Below are 8,883 nucleotides of genomic sequence, written 5' to 3'. Positions count from 1 at the left end.
TCCTAGTTTTGAAATCGGCGAATTTTTATTTTTCAGTAATGCCATCTAGGTTGTACCTACGAAATCATAACCTTGTCAGTGCTATTTATTTTAGTTGTTTATTACGATAGATGGCAGTAGTTGTCTATACAATTTGTTCAACAGTTTGACACAAGATGGCGTTGTATAGTAACATATTTTTATAAAAATTATTATTTAATCATAGACAATACATTAAATTATTTATTATAAATTTCAAAGTAAATATCGTATTTATTGTAATGTTATATTAATTTTATGAAATAGCATATTGACATTTTTTCGTATCATCATATTTCTTTATTTTTGTTAATGTTTTCTCGTGTTAATTAGCGTTATTTTGAACATAAGTTTCCCAAGATGCAAAAAGACTTTCGATTGTATCTAGTCCCGTCACCTTTTGTGCTCCGAGTGTCACCGAGTGAATGCTGTGATGCCGATCAGCTGATGAGTTGAAATAAAGTAGACTAGGTATAGCTACCTAGGTAGCCCTAGTCCACTCCATTTCAACGGCCGTCGGTTCGACGTCAGTCACTTTCGTCTCAGACTTCAAATCATTTTATTATTATTACTCGAAATTTTTTATAGATTTTACTTTTTATCAATATTTATATCATTCTAGATTTTTTAAAGAATTTCAGAAAATATATCCATATAAGTTTATATTTAAATACATTCCTGCCTTAGCAAACTCAGGTCAAAAAACATATTCACGCAACGTGGACGCATTATACTTAACACATTAAGTGCTAAGTCTCGATTCGAAGAATGTCCTAATTTGCGAAACGAATCAGACTTGATTCGTCAAAGACTTATTTCTGCGGCGCGTAACACTTCTGCCATTTCAATAAGTTATTTCTTCTGTGATATTATTAATCATTATTATTTAATGTTTCTTACTTCTCGAATTTGCTTAAATTCGTCACTCTTACATTCTAGGTCACGCTTATATTGAGATATTAAATATTTTTTTGGTATCGTACTTTCTGGGTCACGCTTATATTCAGATTTTGTTTTTTTTTTTTGTATTTAATATCATTGTAAGGAATTCCTCAGACAGTATAGATTTACCAATAAAAATAATAATAAAAGAAAATTAATGGACAATATATTATTATATTCTACTCGAGAGTTTATTAATCTAAGTATATAAACAGTTAGGTTTCATATCAATTTAATAGCAATAAACACAGATGCCCAAAGTTTTATAAGACTTGAAGCGTACACAACGATGCCTCATTATGGATTATTGTATGAGCTAGAACATCTTCCAACATTGACGCGGTATATTCTACTCTGTGTTCAAAAGACGATAAACACAAATTAGGCACAGTATAGCTCAGTGATGCTTGTCCGATTATCCGGCGATCTCTGATTAAGATACTCTGTATCTACTGGGTCATCGCTGTTTTAATCGTATTTTTTTCTATAGAATCGACATTCCGTCACGTAGACAGTGTACACTTAGTTGCAAAAAATTATTCGAAAATTCCCGTAACAGAGATAAGTCTAATGCACCTAGATTTTTATTTCCATTTTTAATGCGGAATAAAGCGTACGTACTTGCACTCAACTCTCTGGATAAATGAATACTAGTCGCTGTATCGATTGTTCAATTAACATACCCTTAAAAATAGAGTACTTAAAATATTTTTGAAACATTAGTAACTGCGTTTCATAGATACTGGTGTTATAAATTTTAACAATTTCTTGCATCAACAATGCGCCACCAACTTTGGGAACTAAGATGTCATGTTCCTTGTGCATTTATTTACACTGGCTCACTGACCCTTCAAGCCGAAAGACAATATTGTTAAGTATTACTGCTAGGCGGTAAGTATATATGAGTGGTATCTTCGATATGGCCACAAACAAGTCCTACCACCAAAAATGTTAAGCATGATTTGGTTGTGTTATTACGTACTTAAATAAAGAATATTTTATTTGTTTCAATTCGAAAATAGAACAAATACCAAATATACAAAATTGATTTGATTATTTTTCGATTAAAAAACAAAAATTACACAGGTATACACATACATAATTTCTTCAAATAAGAAAGCATTGTAACTATCAAATATTATATTTAAATTAGTTTAAAGATCTCTGTCCCTATTAAAAGAAAAAAAATCACATTCAATTTCTAAATAAATTAATTGAACTGTTCCTTAAATTCTACGAGATTAAAATTTACGTTTAAAATGCTCTTAATCTGAAAGATAATTACGGGTGCTCCACGACCCTTTTCTGCAAAACAAGGTTAAGCAGTATTTTGACAAAATAATTCAATTGTACCGCATTGCTTGTACCTACGTGTTAAATGTGAAATCAAATTTTAAGGAACATTTAAATTAATGTTGTCTTAAATTTTCGCGATGATTACACATTTAAATAAAACTATTTATAACGGATGAATCGCGTATATTAATTATTTTTTAAACATCCCGACGTTTCATTTAAATTTTGAGATTTTACAATAATTTAAGAGACTAGTTGAATTGATACGATTAAAGATAGACAATTTAAGTTCCTTAAAATAAAATTTCAAATGAAAATGTTTTCGCTGATGATAAGTTGTCACTATCGCCCATAAACCATCATCAAATGTGGATGGAAGGATACATTAGATGCTGACTAACCTAGCCTAACAATTGACTGACTGCGCTGTTATGAAACCATTCCGTACAAATTTAGTTTTAACAGTTAAAGGAAAAAAACAAAAGATACAATATTCTTCAAACGAATGAAGATAAAAATTGTCTTATAGTAACTAACACTGAATCTAAACTCTGTTACGTATAAAAACTTTCAAAGTAATACAACATAAAGCTAACTAACGTATCAAAGAAACTTTGCAACTCGTTCATATGCAAAGAATAAAAATAATTTCGCTGCATTACTGCGCACAACAATAGCTGGGACTGTGCGTGTGTCTGCGGCTTTTATTATATGCAGGACAAAGAAACGTGTTACGTAAAACGACTGACTTGACGTGGAAATTGTTACTTTTTAATAATCACTACATTTAGTAAAACAACATCGCATCCGTCTGTATTTTCGCGTTAAACTCCGAAATTACTGAACGGATTTTCAAGCGGTTCTCACTAATGGACAGAGGTATTCATAAGGAAGATTTTGGTGTATAATTTATTAACATTTTTGTATGAATAATTTGAAATAAAACGACAATTGTTATATATGTCGGAAGAAAGCAACAAAAAATGTGTAAATAAAAGTAAAATATAACTCATACTAGACTCATAAAATCACATTTTAATTCTCAAATTACGTTGTTGAAATAAATGTAAATATACCACCGCGCACCGGTTCGGAAAGTAGATTTTAACGATACAGGGAAGAAAATCTATACTTAGAAGAATACAATGTTTTTTCGCTACAGTATTATTAAATGTTATTATTGATTTAGACTTTATAGTGTAGAAGACAATAAATATCTTAAAAATAATAATAAAAACACTACAGAAAAGCTTAGTCGCCTACTAACTATTCCTTACCCACGACCTCTAGGGTTTGATTGTTGTGTAATATGTTTATGATAGATAAGACTTTTTATTGGTAATGGCGAACGAACTTGTGGGTGCTTTTAGGTAACAAAGACCTTTTTTCATCTTGCTGGAAAAACGCATTACACGTTTCCCCCACGTAGCAGTGGGGATATGTGAGACTCGCCGGTACCCTGAAAGTCGAGTAAGCCCCTGTACACCAAAATACCCACTGAAAACCAGCGATATCTCTCTGTCCTTTCTCGGGCGTAACTGGATCGCTTTCGCATACAGTTATGGTCCTGACAAGGGTAATAACGCCCTAATACTTGAACAGCCAACCGCACATATAACATAGTGTATATAGGGTATATAAATTGAAATCGAAAATACGACGCGAAATTTCTAGCGCTGTGGCCGCACATTCTGATTACGTCATTCAAAGATACACTTCCGTAGGAAGTTTGTATTACTGTTCGAAAGATAAATCAATTGTTATTTTACTTGTCAAAACAGTTTCGCGGCTGATTATTTATTCTACTTTCTGTTTGAGCAGCTATAATGCTGTTACTAAGCAATGTTATTATATAATCTAAACTTCAAACATTACTTTGAAAATGAATCGATTTTTAAAAATATATAAAAACTTTTTTCAAATTTCTCAAAGCATTTGTGAGTGCTCAGTCCCGGCGAGGGAGGCCAGGCTACATAGGGGTTTCGAGTGGTGTGAGGTTCACTCGGTGTCTTGTATCAATGTCATCGCGTTCGTTGCCCGACTAGAGGTCACCGGTGTTACATTTGATTACTGTAACAGGTGCTTCTAAATCCAGTTTTTAAGACTATTGTTATGGCCTGACGTAAATTAACTGAAAATGTGTTTTGTACGTTGTAGAAGACTCAAAGACTCGAAAACATTATTGTTTTATTTGATGCAGTTCATCAATGACTCTAATGAGCTTTATTTTTTAAAGATGATACATTTCTAATTTAAAGTAAATATGTATCAAGACTACCTACTACTACTATTTTGTCGGAAAATCTAAATTAAAAACATATTACTTGAATGAGTTTTCAACAAGAGACGCTTTATTACATTTTAGTGCATATTTATTTGTTTTAAAATTGTGTTTAGTTTGAATTTGGTTTTTCTTTTTGTTAAAATTTTAAACACTTGTACACTTAAAATGTTCAGGTGTTTTATATTATGTAAATCTTTCGCTTTCTATCAATCTAAAATATCCCAGGCTAGATCTCTGTACCAAATATTATTCATACTTAATCAGTTTGCAAAACGAAGAGCACTGCATCAGCTGGTAGAAATCCTATGTAAATATATTTACCTAAGGCCTTACAAGTATAATGTTTCGTCGTTTATTAGTACAGAGTATGTTCTACAGTACATAATTATAGTAAATAAGCAATTATTTGTGCAACTCGTTAACTAAATACGGGTACGGTTCGCAAGATTGGTTTAAGTTTATGGTTATTGTTGAGCTTCTAGGTATTCTAGTATAAAGTTGTATATCCTATAATTATCGCGAGTAAAAAGACATTAAACCGCAAAAATATATTCTCATATTAGAGTCTGAATACTTATTAAGACTAACGTTCAACTATAACTACTGGAGAGTGTATAGCTAAGTTATTGATCCAGCATTAAACGGAACCATATAGTATACGATAACTGAAAATAACAGCTTATAAATGCTAGGTCATGAGTTTTGAGTCCAAGTTTTTAGGTTATTCTAAAATCTTTAGGTTATTTCACAACCGTTAATCACTGACTATTCATTAATTACCTGTGGTCGGTACACGCGTAAAATACACGAATATACCATAAAGATGAGAGAATTTTAAGCGTCTACTTGAGAATCTTGGAATTCGTCAAAATTTTGTGTATTATAAAATCAATTAAAGCACCTCAAAACTCATAAGTTCTTTCCTGGATTCGAACAAACAATTTTCCGATTACAATCGCTTGTTTTTTGTGTGTTCAGTACTTCTGCTTTTACTTTCAGGATAATAAAACAATTAAAGCGTGCTATTTTAGATTTGAACCAACAATCATCGAATAAGATACACACGGTCTAATCACTATGTCATCTCAGCTCTTCTTTCTATCGGTTTCAGTAAAGACATTCATAAAAGCGTGAAGAAGTACATGCTATAAGCGAAGGCTTTAGGAGCTACACAGCAAACATTTAAGAGCCGAGCTGCTTATGAGGGTCATTTCACAAATAAATCTGAATATTACTGGGTAGTAATTTGTGCCTGTTCAGACAAGCAGACAACACTCACGTATTCTACGGCCAAACAGCCATACCTTGTCTTAATGTCCGGTTTGAAGGCTTAGTGAGCCAGTGTTACTACAGGCACAAAAGACATAACATCTTAGTTTCCAAGGTGCGTGATGCCTTAGTGTTGTACCTTACAAGGAATGCTCAATATTTCTTTCAGCGCCAATGTCTAACTAAGCATCAGATGGCCTATATCATAAAAAATTTCTTGAAAAATTGCACTCAACCACAAAAAGAACATAAAAAAAACTACACATGCAAATTCATAATTATTCGAATTTCATTACTGTTTTCGTCGAATTTATAATGATGATTAGAGTCGTGTACTATTATATATAAAAATAAGTCATATGCATAGAGAGCATTTTGATTAATGTTAATGGTGATTATTATATTTGAAATAGAGGAAATTAAATATTTTGACATATAGAGATCTCAAGAAGGTTATTAGTATGAAGGTAATATAAGAAGGTTATTATGTATTTTACGTAGATACTCCTTTTGACGATAAATTGTGAATTTTTTTCTCAGAACTCGATCTCATTCAGTCGTGTTTTGTTTAAAGGAATTCCGCTGAAATGTAATGTATACACCAGTGTATTGAAAATTTTAATCATTTTTCCGAGAAACGTAAGCAAAATACAGATTATTAATTTTTTTCAAGAAACGTATATGGCATTGTACGTTATACATTTGCCTTTTTTATATAAGAGTCTCTTTTTAAGCAGTATCTAAATTTTATTATACTTAGCTCAAATAGACGGATAAATTATAATTTCTTGATATCGAATAAAAAATCAGTAAGTTTAAAAGTAAAATAATGCAAAAATTTAATATCGAAAATATTTTCAAACTTCTAGTATATAATACTATGTTTAAATATCTTCTGAACTTCAGGAGAGATGTATTTTATCGATTCCCCCATCCTCTCTGAGCGTTTCGGTCTCCGGTCGACCCTGCCAAGGTCGCAGACAGACGCACAGTGCACGCACTGTCCGCGATTGTACCTGACCTCAGGCCGTTAAACTTTACGTTTTGGGTGATATACTTATTTATATCATTCTGTTCGGTAGGCGTTTTGACTACCTATAGGAGATAGGAATCCGAGTACATGATAATATGAAACTATTTATAATATAAATGAATTATATAGTAATAAATCTATAAATACTGTTAAGCATTTGTCTCGTTATCAGTGACGCAGTTCACCTAATATGAGAGAGAATTTCTTCCTGTTCAATATGTATGATTCCACGCGATGTTTTTCTAAATGTATACAAACTCTTTGGTGTTTTAAATTTTTGTTTGTCTTTGTTCAGTTCCACGTGATATCGAGTTTGTGTCTTTTTTTGTGCCGAATCTAAAACTCTAACAACCAGCCAGACCGTTTGATTCCCGCTTGTAATTGGGTCTGGTTTCGGTACTGTGTCGGAATTAAAATGACATATAACGTATAAAACATATTTATTAATACCGGTTAGTTAATAATATTCATAAAACTTAGATATTCGTCAACGTCGATTTTTTTATTGCTATATATTATATATATAAAATGATATTATATTTGATTGATTACCATGAAAGTACATATGATTTTTTTCATGCAAAAGGTATTTGCCGCAAATATCGATGTCTTTGATACCTATTCGTTTTAAAACGCAATTAGGTGGCGCTGTAATCAGTGTAATCAATGCCTTTACATTATTATCTCTCAATTCCAGTTTAATTAGGATAAAGATTTTTTTAAAGAATTTATTCAATCATGTAGGACTTTTTTCAAAAAACTTTTTAAGGAAGTTATTCTATTTAAATACATTGTGACTTCATGTGCTATACAACTTAAACAACTATGTCAACTTTATATATATATATAAAGTTGACAGTTACATTACCGTATGTTTATAACACAACAAGCAGTTTCATAGCTTTAAATAAATTTATTTTTCTTTATACATTTCACTAACAAACTCAAATGGTCTGTTTTTATTGCAATATAAATAATATATACAATAATGTCACTACCACATGTAGCATGTTATCTAAATATATATAAAAAAAAGTAACAGCCCGTAAAATTTCCCACTACTGGGCTAAGCCTCTTTTCCCATCAAGGTGAGGGTTTGGAACATATTCCACCACGCTGTTCCAATACGGGTTGGTGGAACAAACATGTGGCAGAATTGCGTTGAAATTAGACATATGCAGGCTTCCTCACGATGTTTTCCTTCATCGCCGAGCAAGAGTGAATTTTAAACACACACATATATATATATAGTGGTGCTTGCCTGGGTTTGAACCCGAAATGATCGGTTAAGATGCACGTGTTCTAACCACTGGGCCATCTCAGCTCAAATATGTATAAACAGTTAAAATGGCGGAGATTAATTGCCAATAAAGGTATCATAATATTAGTTACAACTACATTACTACAGAATATTTTTATTAATGACGAATAATTTATTAAAATTGTAGTCGCATAAATATCCAAAATAAGAAAAAGCTTAAATCAATATTAATAAAGTAGTACCTAATTATAAGCACGTTTTGTAGATGGAAAAAAATAATACAAACATTTAAAATTAACTATGATTCTACAAAATTATATATGTTTTACCCCTGGTGGGACTCGAACCCACAGTCCCCGGCTTAGGAGGCCGATGCCTTATCCATTAGGCCACAGGGGCGAACGACATTGCATAAGAATTTATCAATCACTATAGTAACCCTTAAAAGTCAAGTCATTTTGACGTTATTAATAATATACATTGGAGCTTTTAATGTGTTTTTATTTAAACAACCGATTATCCTTTGATGTTCACTCTAAATTAATGTGATAATGTAAAATGCAATTCTCAAGATTCAGAATCAACATCTACATCAACATCTTGTTTCGAGACAGGATATATTTTTCAAACAAAATATTTTGTCATCTCAAGCAATTAAGTGTCTGAACGGCTTAATTTCCGTAAGCTTTTAATCGAAAAGCGTACTTAAATAAAACTTTATTCTATATAATGAAGTGTTATATTCTAACACAATTTAATTTTGATTATCAAATATGTATA

General features: G+C 31.6%; 1 non-coding gene across 1 annotated transcript; it reads right to left on the bottom strand.

The window, feature by feature from the left end:
• Positions 1–8,429: 8,429 nt before the first annotated feature.
• Trnar-ccu lies at positions 8,430–8,502 on the bottom strand. The gene has a single exon. It is a non-coding gene; the product is annotated as a tRNA-Arg (tRNA).
• Positions 8,503–8,883: the final 381 nt, after the last annotated feature.

This window comes from Vanessa cardui, chromosome 11 (assembly GCF_905220365.1).
Source record: "Vanessa cardui chromosome 11, ilVanCard2.1, whole genome shotgun sequence".
Lineage (NCBI taxonomy): Eukaryota > Metazoa > Arthropoda > Insecta > Lepidoptera > Nymphalidae > Vanessa > Vanessa cardui.
This window is presented reverse-complemented; position numbering and strand designations above follow the sequence as displayed.